The 14,940-nt window shown below is 35.5% G+C and overlaps 1 long non-coding RNA gene across 19 annotated transcripts in view; it reads left to right on the forward strand.

The window, feature by feature from the left end:
• Positions 1-14,940, forward strand: part of LOC147824090 (uncharacterized) — a 160,721-nt gene that overhangs the window by 61,437 nt on the left and 84,344 nt on the right. For 12 of the 19 annotated variants that reach the window (XR_015442881.1, XR_015442888.1, XR_015442878.1 and 9 more), the window contains 2 exons: positions 509-753; positions 6,831-6,882. This is a non-coding gene — a long non-coding RNA (uncharacterized LOC147824090). The remainder of the gene's footprint in view (positions 1-508; positions 754-6,830; positions 6,883-14,940) is intronic. The other 7 variants (XR_015442884.1, XR_015442882.1, XR_015442885.1 and 4 more) reach the window with 1 other exon arrangement.

The following is a 14,940-nucleotide window of genomic DNA, read 5'->3' on the forward strand; positions in this document are numbered from 1 at the left end:
GCATTGCTTTAAGCAAGAGAAAACCTCTGGAGGATTTAAGTGAGGAGTTACATGATAGAATTTGCATTTTATTAGATAACTGGGGCAATCATATGAAGGATGAATCAGTGGCTTGTGAAAATGAAGCAGAAAGACTGGTGGTAAAAGAAATCACCATACTTCAGAAGAACTAGGACCGCGACCCAAATCAAGAAAATAACAGTAGTTGAGAAATAGTGCCATTTTGACTTGATGAATTAAGTAAATATGTAGAATGAGATTAGAAAAAGAAGTAAAGAACTTCTAAATTACTAATTTAGATGATTGGGTAAACGGCGAAATTAGAAATGTAAAAAGGGGAATGTCTGGACAACCATAAATTCATTTTGAGGTCTTGTTGATCACTCAGGAGCGTGTATCTAGTGGCTTAGGGAAATCCTCCTTTTGAGATTTAGCTTTTGGGTGGTATCTTCTTCAGCATTTGCTCACCAAGTGAAAATTTATCATTTGAGTCCTTTATATATTTCAGATGCTGTGAAAGTTAACAATCATACAATGGGATGAAAGTTAGTCATCTCTCAAGCACAGTAAGAAGAATGATAAAAATAATAGCTAACAACTGAAGCAGAAGACAGGGAGGCCTTTGTGCTGCATATGCTGGGACAAAGGAAGAAGAACCACAGAGGGAACTTCATTCTTCAGTTCCAAATTCTTCTGTTTTTTGCTCTGTCAAAATAAATCTTAGTCTTTCAACCTTATTTTTTTCCTATAATGGTAAGCTTTCTTTGTCAAGGTGGCTGGAAAGATGCAGCAGGAAATGGTTTTGCTGCCTTGGCCACTTCCTGTCACACTGAAAGTACTGCAGCAGCTTCTCCTGCAGTGCAGTTTCCCTAGGGACTGGATTCCATAGTCCAAGGTAGACAGCAATCACCCAAGACCAGAATCTTCTGCCAGCAATGCCATTAAATAATTTTGTAGTGAGTGTCTCTCATGAGACCCCTCCCTGTGGACATCATTTCCTTTTAGCCAAGAGAGTGGATTTTCTGCAAGATTGCCCAACACCACAGCAATCTCTGCTATTAGAAGAGTCAAAGCTATGTTTTTTCCCACAAAGCCTGGATATCATTTCTGGGGCCAGGGAGAACTTTTCCTTGGGAGCTCTGTCTTTGCTATAGGTATAGTGGTTATTAAATTATATATCTATTGTTCTTTTATATATTTGCTATTCCTATGTTCTTTACAGCAAGTTAGTCAATGCCCGTTACTCTAGTGCCCTATTATATTCAATATTTCTTTATATTGCTCTTTTTCTGTTAAAATTACTCTATAATTTTTCTCTCCTATTTTGACCCAGACATGTCAAAGAAGGAAAAAAATGTAGAGATATAAATAGGAAAAAGTATTTTTTCAGAAAAAAAAAGGAATTTTAAGAAAAGGAAAATGGAATTCCTATTGTAAATCAGGCTTGATCAAGAGCTCCCGATGCACACTGATATGACTTCCCATTCATTTATCTGTTAAGGCATTAAAAAATAAATTCAACATCAATATTAACCAAAAATGAGGAAGACATAAACCAACCTTAAACACTTAAAAGAATCATTTCTAAATACAGGAAAGAGAGTGCCAGATTTTGAGAGTATAATGGTAGATGGGAAGTTCATATGCTTTGCTGTTGGCACACAAAATGGGGATAGAGCAACAAGATGCTTCATACAGCTTCCCAAACAGCACAAATTTCAATAATGATATGGAGCAACAGAAATTCACATACACTGCTGACGATCCACATGCACATTTACAATCCAGGATTTGTATTCGTAGGTATTGTCAACCCAAATGCACACGTACATACACCAACGTATACTATATGTACAAAAACATCTCTAGCAGCAGTACTGATAATTGCCAAAATACTAGAAACAATTCCAAAGTTCATCATATAAAGACAACTTAGCAAATAATGATGCATATAATGGAATAGAGTAAACTCAGGAAAATAAGTTATGATATGGGGAAAACATGAAAAAATACTGCAAGCATTATTTTGAATAAAAGAAATCAGACATAAAAGACTATCTGATTCCAGTTACACAGTTCAATATTGTGTAAAACAAATATTTGGTGTTACAAATCTAGATAGTAATTATGCTTTACTAGAGGGAGAAGAGTATTTATTAAAAAATCACTGGGAAGTTGAATGCTTGTACACATTTTGTTCATCTTGTGATAATTACTACATTTATGATTTATATATATTTCCATATGCATATTCTAATGTAATGAAGTTTTCATTAGTCTATAGTTTTCCCCTTGATGAAATAATACACTGAAAATATAATATAAATTTAAAATATCAAGGTTACAAAATTATTAAAGATAAAGTAAGAATATATGCCCCAGACTTTTATGAATAGAATGTATAATAAGAGAGGAAATATTGTATAATATAAGATATATATCATGTTCATGAATAGGACAATAGATTACTAAATAAAACAGTTATATCTTTATAATAATCTGTAAAGAAACAGTAATGAAAATTCTAACTGAAATTTATAGGAATACAAAAAAAATTCTTTGCATAATTTTGGGTATAGAAAAAATTTTCACAAATTTCAAAATGAAAATGAAGAAGAACAGTGAACCAGAGGTAAAATATTTTACAATTGTATGGACATACCAATAGTATAATATTAGTGCAAAAACAGATGATAATGAATGGGATAGAATGGAAAATTCAGTAACAGATTAGCAAATAAAGTAAATATTGCTAAATGGGAATGAAAAACCATCATTATTTGGATTTGATATGAGTCTGCAAATAAACAGGTTTGATACTTACCCTGGGACATAGGTTCAATTGTGGTACTTGTTAAAATATTTATTGTTGGTATATAGCTACTTTCGCTATCTTTTTTATAGCCAAATTTTGACATAATTTGACAAGTAAAATTATAATACTTTAGGATCCTCGTCAAACTAGTTAATTGATGAGTGAGGAAGGTCTGCTAATGTCTTGATTGTAGATAGCACTGTTGACTCCCCCAAACACCACAGAAAGGAACTGTGGTGTTTCCACTTCATACTTAGCCTCAGGAATCCTGGGTGGGTAATGCTGAGGGGCTGCTACTCACGTCACTCGCTCAGATGGACTCACAGCTGTGCCCAAACATGTGTGGCCATTCAGAGCCAAAGCAACACTGCAGGGACCCAGAAATCAAAGCTACGATGCTTATCTTATGGTGGCCACCTGCTTCCCACTTGGCTGACCATTGAATGTGCCCTAGTTTGGCTGTTAATGGTTACTCCAGTTTCTGTAATGTACACTATTGGATGGTCCACTATAGACCCAAAATATAACAGGCATACCCTATGACAGAAGGCAGTGGAGGACAGATAGATACCTAAGACAGAAGTAGAGCTAAGAAACCTATAATAAAGATTTTCCTTGTTACCTTTTAAGTAGCATCTTTTTTTTTAAGAAGAAGATTTCTTTAAAATCTATCAAATTTTGCTGATCATAAAGACTTACATCACTGTTATTGTTAAATAGGGAAACTTAAATGTATTTGATCTTACTCTGGGACTATCAGCATTATAAACTTTTTAATATGAATTTATTTTTATGTTACAATTATGACTGAAATTTTAGAATTGAAGAAATGGGAAAATACTGGACTTTTTTGCCCAAAAAACTTAACAGTCAAAACTGGGATTCAAATGTGCTGTGGTATCTCACATCTCACATTATAGGATCTGCTATAATTTGGGAACTCAATGTCTCTAAAAGAAGGAAATCAATGAAATGAAAGTGAGTACATTTTATTTAAGAACTAAAAATACCAGCTGAATGCTAACATATGTTACAGATACTAGCACAAGTTCTTTCTGAAGATGGATATTTTAGCATTATAAGGAAGGTTAATCAGAAGTTTCTCATCTTAAATAATTTGTGCAAATGTTTTACCTTCTGACTATTCACTCAAAAATATCTTCATGGTATTGGTTTCATACAAGGTCTTTTTCTTACAGGAAAGCATATGACTTAAACCCTGATGCAATTTTGAGTGGAAATAATAGGAATAGACAAGGTGATGATGACTTAATCTACTGATGAGAGTAGCCCTAAGTACATGAAGAAATGACTATTAATTTTCCACCATAAATTTGTGTTTTCCTTTCTATGGCACAATAATATAATTCATAAATAGCTACTTTGCCTGGAACTATGTGGTAAAGTGCTTTAAAGCTATGTAGAACTATTTTGTTCTATGATATATTCCCCCATCCTCCAATTAAATCCAGTAGTCTTTAAAACCATAGGGGAAGGCAGTGTCCCAAATGGAAGGAGCCTGAGTCTCAAATCAGCTGTGAAATGGAAAGTTAGTCATCAGCTAGGAGTTTCCAGAGGGGCTGTTACATGATCAAGAAAGACATGTCTATAGGCTGAGCTTTGTGATAGCAGTTAGAATGCTAACACACTATGCAATGGTGGTAAAATGATATTGGAACCAAGAAAAATAATAAAAGAAATGCTATTCTTTTTTCCTTTGGAAACATTTTTTCATCTCCCAAACTTTCTTGGCTATTGTGTTTTAAATAACCTTTTGAAATGATTGATATCAATTAATCTACAAATATCTTTATATTCTTAAAGACATTTTCTGTTGTTAAACAGTTCAATCTTTTGGGGGGTGGTACAAGAGATCAAACTCAGGGCCTTGCACTTGCCAGGCAGGCACAGTGCCACTGAGCTCCATCCTCAGCTCAACAGTATGGTCATTTTGATTTGAAAATTAGAGTTTATGCTGTACTAGACAAGACCCTCCTTTTAAATGAAGCTCTCTTTCTACAAAGCCAAAAAAATATTAAATCACTATTTAATTTGACTTGACTGTTACTTGGGTAATTTGAATAGTGCAAACTCAGTCCCTTGAATTTTAGTATATTTATGCAGCTCTATTTGTAAAGAACACACATTTACACAATAATTTAGTTGAACTCAATATTTGTAACAAAGTACCATCTGGAAATAAAATATAATGCAGATATTTTTTGTTTTATCACCTTGGCACTTTTCCACTAGGCAAATAACTCTGCATTTTCTGCTTTCAAATGAGTTTGTACAGGTGTGTGGAAAATCTTTACTTAATAATTTATCCAGCATACCTCATAAAAATATATGCCTCTAATTATATGTGCACTTCCAAATGTTTTAGAGGAAAATAAATATCATTCAATAATTAAAATAGGCAGGACGTAATTAATACATAAAATTACTTTAATGTTTATAATAAGGATCATAAGAATGAAACCTTAGAATCTACAGGCTATTTTTATTAAACAATTATTTGCTGAAAGTATAAATGTATCAAAAAGGCACTAAAAATGAAATGAAATAACACATTGCCATTTTTAGAAAAATCCTAGCTGTATACAGTGGTGACCATTATAAAGGTAAATATTTTTTGCAATTGTAGACAGGACAGGGAACTGATCAATTATCTTGTTTAACTTTTTATTCTGTTAGAAATAGAAAATAGCGTATTAGAAAAATAGCAATGGCTAAACACCAAAACTTCAGAACAAATTTCAATTCCAGAAACACTTATTTGGATTCTAAAACACTGTACTCATGATTTTGTTGAATACAAAGGTGAATAGATATGAAATCTTGTCTGTTGATTCATAGTTGGGTTGCAGTGGTGCATGAATGGGAAGAAAAGGTATATCAGTCTAGTTACAGTATATTAAAGTTATGCTGGTCAGGATTTTCAACTTTTGCTGTGTGATCACTCATCTCAATAAGTGATAAGTTTATAGTTTGAGTTGAGATTTCAAAATGCATATCTATTAAACAGAAGACACTGCAGTTTGAGTAACATTTGGATGAGACCTACAAAGTATACATGTGTGGTTAAAAGTATTGAGATTCATGTAAGGCTAGCAAAAAAATTTGCCTGTTTATCAGTATATGTTTGTAGCACATAATGTTACAATTATTGTGAAGAGTTAGTACGTGCACAAACATATCTTAACTCTTTTTTCTGTTTTTTTTTTTTTTTTTTTTTGGTACTGGGGATTGAACTCGGCTCCTTGCATTTGCGAGGCAGGCAGCAGAACCACTGAGCTAAATCCCAGCCTTATTTCTCTTTTCTCAGTGCCAATAAAATCTAATTTCATGATTTCATAGCTACCTATTGCTACCTGTATCTTTTAAAAGTACAATTCATCACTGTAGCTGGTTGCAAATTTAGTAAATGTACTCCCATTTATTGGGTATCTGCTGATCCTAAAGTTTATTAGACCATAATTTATATTTGTTCTTTTAACAATGAATTTCAAATTACATCATAATCAATTATACATAATATATGCTTAGCAAGTGTTTCAGGAAGATGCATGAATAAATATATGAAAGGATATTTCTGCCATAGTGCTAGATGCTCTTAAATTATCTCTTTTAATTATCACAATAATCTGATAAGGTAGATATTGTTACCCCTCTTCAAATGAAAATAACAAGGCATGAGATTAAATAGTTCTTTAGAAATTGCATGTGTTAGGAGTCAGAGTTATATGAAAACTATTTTCTTAACCATTATATTTTCATATGCTTTTTCTAGTGGAACAAGTAAATACCTCAAAATATAAAATGCAACCAAAATCATATGGAAAGGAACTAGAATAAGTAGATGTCAATCATTTGTATTGTACATTTTAATTTAAGCTTTCTATACAATACAGGGAAGATCAATCCATAGATTTTTTTTTATTCTCCTCAAAAGTAAATCATTCAAAATGCATGCCTTTTATATTAACTGTTTTATTTGTTTGATATTTTCCAGGGGAAAACAATGAAACACAATTTTTTAATGAAAATAAACATTAAATGACAAGGTAAGCCTATTTTCAATCATGATAGTAGAAAAAATTAGCTATTTCTTAAGTCTACAGTGCAGTAGATGTAAAGAATATATCTTCATATTAATACTGAAGAAAAGTTTACTTAAGTGGTTGAAATAGTAGGTTTTGAATACATTTCACTCTGATATTATAAAGAAAGTTTGTATTTGAAGAATATAAGACAACATATCCCAGTTGTGTTTCTCATATAAAAGATGAAAATGTTACCAATTCTTGATAAGTATAAATTTCAGTTAATACCAGCAAAAATTTTTAGAACGATTTGTAAAGCTGATAATCTGTATTATTAGTTGAAGCAAAATATGTTTGAGATACACAATTTTATAGAAGAAAACTTTATTGCAGCATATACCTGTTTTTCCTTGTTTGACTGATTTGTTTGGTATTCTTAGAAATCCTTTCTCTTTCTTTATATAAATCTGTCTCTGTAAATCACCTGGCTTTACTCTGCCAACAAAAAAAGATTAGGCAGAGAAACAAATATCTTTATGCCTCCGTCTATTCACATTTAAACCAGTAAAATGTAGGGATCCACTACAGGTTGAATGATGTCTCCTCTAAATCCACATTCATCCTAATCTCAGAACATAACTTTGTTTGGAAACAGTTTTTGGCTAATAAAATTAGTGAAGTAAGTTTGAGGATTAGAGTAGGCTGTAAGTACCATGATCATTGTCTTCATAAGAAAACAAAGAAGGAGATTCAGACCCAGTGACACACAAAGGGAGGAAAAGTATGTACAGACGATGACAGAGCTTGGAGTAGTGAAAAGCTGAAGAAGGCAAAGACTGCAGACACTCCGGAAGTGAGGAAGAGGAAAGGAAGAGCCTTCTTCAGCTTTGCTGGATAAGAGACATCTTCATCGTCTCTTAGGAGAAGAGACATTGTCTCTTCACACTTATGCTTCGTTAGCTGGAAGACAGGAAATTTCTGTTAAAGACATTTCATTTGTGGTAATTTGTTACGGCAGCCTAGAAAATGAATGGACGGCCCTTTGTGAGGATATGATTTGTTGTTTGAGGGCCTGGAGTAGGATAAACTGGTGTGAACCTATCTATTAATTAGGTTGTATTTCTTGGTATCACCAATATTTCACTGGTGTCATTGGATTTGTGTGTGTGTGTGTGTGTGTGTGTGTGTGTGTGTATGGGTTCAGGGCAGGACACTGGAAATAAACTTCACTGTCAGGCTTCTCATATCTAAAGCAAAGAAAGTGTGAAAGTCAGATTTTTCAGATGAGCTCTCACTTATCCCGCAAGTTTTTGGTTTTCTGAAGAAGAGCAAATCCTTCCACTCTATACCTTAGGACAACAGATCAGAGCCTGTTTTGTGCAAATTCGGTAGCCCATAAGCCTCTTTTCCCCTGCCAGAATAGAAAAGTGATATTTCCTGGGTTTAGTGGATTGGGAGACAAATAGGTAGTTTGTTTCTCAGACTATGCTATACCTCTTTTCACATTTACCAAATGCCCATTGTTTTGGGGGTCATTGTGAAGTACAAATTAATTTGTTTTATGTGGCCCTTTCCTCTGCACATCATAAATTTTCAGATTTCTAGGTTTTGCTAATTCATTCATAATTCATTAAATCACATTATTTTAAAACTTTGCTGACATCTATACTTTTGTGTTATCTACATTGTCACATTTTTATCTGTGGATTTATAAGTATTTCAGGTATTTACAACAATTCTATGGGATTTTAGAAAGTTTTAAACTCAGATTTAAACTTCAAATTTAACTATAGATCTTCAAATGCTTAGTTTCAAAGTAAATTTTATATTTTTTTCTTATTTTGGAAACTTGTTTAATGATTCTTCACCCATAATTTTCTGTCAGATCCAAATCTTTTTTTTTAAATTAAATTCTTTTATTGGGACATTGTAGGTATACAACAAAATTACATTTCTCACTGGGAATTGTACCTTTACATAATGCATCTTGGTTCTTATTTTTTCCCCATTCCTAGCCCTCCCTTCACCCCCTTCACCCGTCTGTATTTACAAAGACTTTGTTTCCATTTCTCATCATTTTTCCTTTCCCCTGCCCCTCCCACTACCCCTACCCCTTTGGACCTTTTCTTCCTATTTTGCATTATCAATTATTCATTCTAATCATTGGTACATTTTAGGTATACAATATAATGACATTCATCATTGGAAATTCGCACCTTTACATAGTCTCTCTTGGTTCTTATTTTTCACCCTTGCCCAGCCCTCCCCTCAACCCCCCCATTCCTCCCTATTTACAAAGATTTTGTTCCTATTTTTCCATTTTCTCATATTAATCCCATTCCCTTCTATCCTTTCCCCTAGCCCCCCCACTTCCTTCCCCTTTGCCCCTTTTCTTCCTATTCCACATTACCTATTATACATTTAGTCCTTATTTACACTTTCAGTTTCTCACACCAGAGAAACTATTTGGTATATACACATGTGTGTCCTATTTATTTCACTGAAGAGTATCGCCTCAATGGGCATCCACTAAGCTATAAATGTCTCTAGTTTCTCATTTTGTATGGCTGAGTAATACTCCATTTTATAAAAAAAACACCTTTTCTTTATCCAGTCTCCAGTTGATGGGCATTTGGACTGTTTCCAAGTTTTAGCTATTACAAATTGTGCTGCTATGAACATGGGTGCACATATATCACTGTGGTATGATTCTTTTAATTCTTTGAGGAAGATCATCAGCAGTGGAATAGTGGGGTCAAATGGGACTTCCAGTCCTAGTTCTTTGAGGTAACTCCATACTGATTTCCACAGTGGTTGCACCAGTCTACACTCCCACCAGCAATGGAGCAGGGTTCCTCTTTCCCCACAGCCCTGCCAGCATTTGTTATTGGTGGATTTCATGATAGCAGCCATTCTTTCTGAAGTGAAGTGGAATCTCAACATTGTTTTCATTTGCATCTCTTGAATGACCAGTGATGTTGAACATTATTTTCATGTATTTATTTGCTATTTCTACTTCTTTGTCTGAGAAATGTCTGTTCATTTCAGATGCCCATTTTTGGATTGGGTCTTTAAATTTAGGAGGTCTGATCTTTTTAAGTTCTTTATAAATTCGAGATAGTAGACCTTTGTCTGAGGAAAAGCAGGTGAAGATTTTTTCCCACATTGTGGGTTGTCTCCTCACACTGCCTGGTGGTTTCTCTTGCTGTGCAGAAGCCTTTTGATAAGAAGAGATCCCACTTGTTGATTGTTTGTGCCAGTTCATGGGCAACTGAGGTTTTGTTCATAAAATCTTTTCCTACACTGATGTCTTCAAGGGTTCTACCTAACCTCTGTTCCAACTGGTTCAGTGTTTCTATTTTAATATTTAGATCTTTAATCCATTTTGATTTTAGTTTAGTGCATGGTGAGAGATACAGGTCTAGTTTTAATCTTTGGCAAGTTGAAACCCAATTTTTCCAGCACCATTTATTAAAGAGGCTATCTTTCCTCCAGTGAGGGTGTTTGGCGCCTTTATCGAAGATGAGATGGATGAGTGTGTCTGGCGTTGTTTCTGCATCTTCTAATCTGTTCCACTGGTCCTCAAGTCTGTTTCTATGCCAGTCCCATGCTGTTTTTATCACAGTAGCTTTGTAGTATAGTTGCAGGTTGGGGATTGTGATACCCCCTGCCATGTCTCTGTTACCTAGAATTACTTTTGCTATTCTGGGTCTCTTGTTCCAAATAAATTTTTGGATTGTTTTCTCAAGGTCCATGAAGTATGCTGCTGGGTTCTCAATTGGAATTGCATTAAATCTATATAGCAGATTTGGAAGTATGGCCATTTTCACTATATTAATCCTTCCTACCCAGGAGCAAGGGATGTCTGTCCATTTTCTGATATCACCTTCAATCTCTCTTTTCAGAGTGCCATAGTTTTCAGAGAAGAGGTCTTTGATTTCGTTCATTAGGGTGATTACTAGGTATTTCAGTTTTTTGGATGCTATTGTGAAAGGAATTATTTGCCCTATTTCTCTCTCAGTGAGTCTGTCATTGGTGTAGAGGAAATCCATTGATTTTTGTGTGTTGACACTATAACCAGCTACTTGACTGAATTTGGATATTAAGTCTAGAAGACTTTTGGTGGAGTTCCTGGGGTTTTCTATATAGAGTATCATGTCATCTGCAAATAATGACAATTTGACTTCTTCATTACCTATCTTTATTCCTTTTATTTCTTTCTCTTTTCTAATTGCCATGGCTAATGTTTCCAGAACTATATTGAACAAGAGTGGTGATAGTGGACATCCTTGTCTTGTTCCTGATTTTAGTGTGAAGGATTTCAGTTTTTGACCATTTAGTATGATATTGGCTGTTGGTTTTTCATAGATGCCTTCTATCAGTTTGAGGTATAGACCATCTATTCCAATTTTTGTAGAGTTTTTATCATAAATGCATGTTGGATATTGTCAAATGCTTTTTCTGCATCTATGGAGATAATCATATGGTTTTTGTCCTTGACTGAATTGATATAGTGTATTACATGGATTGATTTTCATGTATTGAACCATCCCTGCATCCCCGGGATGAATCCCACTTGATCAGGGTGTATGATTTTCTGCATTCTGTTTACCAGTATCTTACTAAGGATTTTTGCATCTATGTTCATTAGTGAGATTGGCCTATAGTTCTCTTTTTCAGTTGGGTCTTTCTCTGCTTTGGGGATCAAGGTGATGCTTACTTCCAGGAATGAATTTGGGAGTATTGCTTCCCTTTCAATTTCATTGAATAGTTTAAACAGTAGTGGCAGCAGTTCCTCTCTAAATGTCTTGTAGAATTCAGCAGTGAAGCCATCAGGGCCCAGGCTTTTCTTAGTTGATAAGTTTTTAATTACATTTTCAATTTCATTGGTTGATATTGGGTTGTTCAGAATTTTTAGGTCTTCTTTGTTCAACTTTGGTAATTCATATGTATCTAGGAATCTGTCCATTTCTTCTGTGTTGTCCATCTTATTGGTGTATAGGTTCTGGAAGTAGGTATTGATGATCCCCTGGATTTCTGCTGGGTCTGTTGTAATTTCACCCTTTTCATTCCTAATTTCGTGGATTTGGGCCTTTTCTTTCCTTTCTCTGACAAGGTTGGCCAAAGGTTTGTCAATTTTGTTGGTCCTTTCAAAGAACCAACTCTTGACTTCATTGATTTTTTTGTATCATTCTCTTAGTCTCCTTTGCATTGATTTCTCCTCTGATCTTTATAATTTCCTCCCTTTTATGAGCTTTGGGATTGTCCTGCTCTTGTTTTTCTAGAAGCTGGAGGTTCAGTATCAGGTTGTTTAATTGGGCTTGTTCTGTTTTCCTAATATGCATATTCACTGCTATGAATTTCCCTCGTAAGACTGCTTTCATTGTGTCCTATAGATTCTAATATGTTGTATTGTCATTGTCATTTAATTGAAGGACCTGTCTGATTTCTTCTTTAATTTCCTCTGTGACCCATTGCTTATTCAGAAGTGTGTTGCTCAATTTCCACGTGTTTATGAAATTTTTTGAGTTTCTTTTGTTATGGATCTCCAATTTCATCCCACTATGGTCTGATATATACAGAGGATAACTTCAATTCTTTGCACTTACTTAAACATGTTCTATGTGTGAATATGTGGTCTATTTTGGAGAATGACTCATGTGCAGCTGAGAAGAATGTGTATTCTGATTTTGTGGGATGGAGGACTCTGTAAACATCTGTTATGTTCATTTGTTCAAGAGTTCTATAGAGTTCTAGTATGTCATTACTTATTTTTCATCTAGTTGATCTATCTATTTGTTACAGTGGGGTGTTGAGATCCCCGACTACAATTGTATTAGTGCAGATATGACTTTTCATGTCCATTAGTATTTGTTTTATATGGTTGGGTGCACCAGTGTTTGGTGCATAAAGATTTATGATTGTCATCTCTTCCTCTTGGATTGTTCCCTTTACAAGGATGTAGAGTCCTTCTTCATCTCTTTTAATCAGTGTTGGTTTGAAATCTACTTGATCTGCCAATAGGATAACTACTCCTGCTTTTTTTGGGTTCCTGTTGCATGGAGTATTGTTTTCCACCCTTTAACTTTCAGTCTATGAGTTTCATTTTGAATTAAGTGTGTTTCTTGTTTGCAGCATATTGTTGGATTTTGCTTCTTGATCTGTTCTGCCAGTCTGTTTCTTTTGATTGGTGAATTGAGACGATTAACATTGATAATAATTATAACTGAAACATATTGACTTGTCATTGCCATGACTTTTTCTTTTTGTTGGGTTCTCCCCCTTTACATTTAATTTCTTGTCATGCCAGATGGGTTCATTCTGCTTTGCTTCCTGGTGTTGTGATCTTTAATGTCTGTTCCTAGGATATTGTGTAAAATTCTTTGGAGTGCTGGTTTGGCATTCACGAAGTTCCTAAGGTGCTCTTTGTCATGAAAGTATCTTATTTCTCCATCAATTTTTAAAGATAGTTTTGCAGGGTACATCAATCTGGGTTGGAGGCTGTTTTCTTTTAGGGCTTGGAATGTGTCACTCCAAGCTCTTCTTGCCTTGATGGTTTGTGTTGAAAAGTCTGCTGTGATTCTGATGGGCTTTCCTTTGTATGTGATTTGTTTCTTTTCGCTGACTGCTTGTAGAACTTTGTTCTTCTGTTGTGTTTCTGGAATCTTAACAATTATATGCCTATGTTTAGATTTTTTTTGATCAAGGCTATTTGGAGTCCTAGATGCCTCACTTATCTATATGTCAAGCTCTTTTCCCCTGCTTGGGATGTTTTCTGCCATTATTTTGGTGAAGGGATTTTTTATGTCATCTCCACTCTCTCCTGTTTCTTTATTGACTCCAGTCAGTCTTATGTTATTCTTCTTTGCATCATCTAGCAGCTGCTGGATTGATTTCTCATGTTCCCTTATAATTTTGAAACAATTTTTCTTTTCCTGGTCACTAATTGCAATCTTATCTTCTATATCTGAAATTCTGTCCTCACATTGGCTCATTCTGCTGTGTAGACTTTCAGTGGAATTTTTCGTGTTCTGGAAATCTATTTGCATCTGTTTTATGGATTCCACTTGTTTTTATGTTGGGATTCCATCATGTTCCTGAGCTCCTCTCTAGATTTATTAATTATGTCTTGCACTAGGGGCACAATTTCTCCTGTTATCTGAGAAATTATTTCTGATTTCATTTTTTCCAGATCCAATTTTGTTGCCAGTTCAGTGTTTCCAGGTGATTGAGTATCAGAGTGTTCCATCTCATTTCCCTTTGGATCTGGAAGTCTGCTTTTGAGACTTATTTATGTGTTTTCTCATTTTGACTGGGGTGGGGGGCTGTTAGTGCCTGCACGGATTACCTCCTCTGAGCTGGGAGAGGTGGGACAGGGGCTGGGAGCAGCAGTAGGGATGGTGACCCAAAAGCCCTTTCCTGTGGGCTGGGAACAGTGGGAGGGATAGTGGCCAGAAAGCCCCTTCCTCTGGACCAGGAGCAGTGGGATGGAGGCTCAGAAGCCCCTACCTCTGGGCCAGGAGGGGTGGGAGGGATGGTGGCCTGGATGCTGCCTCTTCTGGGCCAGGGGCAGCAGAATAGAAGGTGTCCCAAAAGCCCTTCCCTCTGGGCTGGGAGTAGTGGGAGGGATGGTGACTGGGAAGCCCCTTCCTCTGGACCAGGAGCAGTGGGACGGAGGCTCAGAAGCCCCTACCTCTGGACTGGGAGCAGCGGGACTCAGTACCTTGGTCTGGTGGTCTGGTGTCCTCTGCGTCTTTGTAGTGTGGAACCAGGTGGCTGCCTGCCTGCAGCGGGGTGATTGGTGTCTTCCGTTTGACTTGGGACCTGGTAGGGCATGGGCAGACCTGCCTTTCTGCAGCAGGCTGATTCAGCATATTCTGTGTGACTCAGGACCTCAGTAGGGCATCCCAAATCTTCTTATATGCGAGAAAAGGCAGAGAAAAAATTGAAAAAGAGTTTAGAGTATTTTTCATGTCTTAACTGCAATATCAAAATTTCTGGTATGTCTTGTGTAATATATTTAGCATTAATTCAAAGAGTTATTTCTTATATATTTCACACATTAAAATACCACAAATG

Source organism: Heterocephalus glaber, unplaced genomic scaffold, assembly GCF_053883595.1.
Source record: "Heterocephalus glaber isolate CG9 unplaced genomic scaffold, H.glaber_assembly_v1.0 deba00001555, whole genome shotgun sequence".
In the NCBI taxonomy this organism is placed as follows: domain Eukaryota; kingdom Metazoa; phylum Chordata; class Mammalia; order Rodentia; family Bathyergidae; genus Heterocephalus; species Heterocephalus glaber.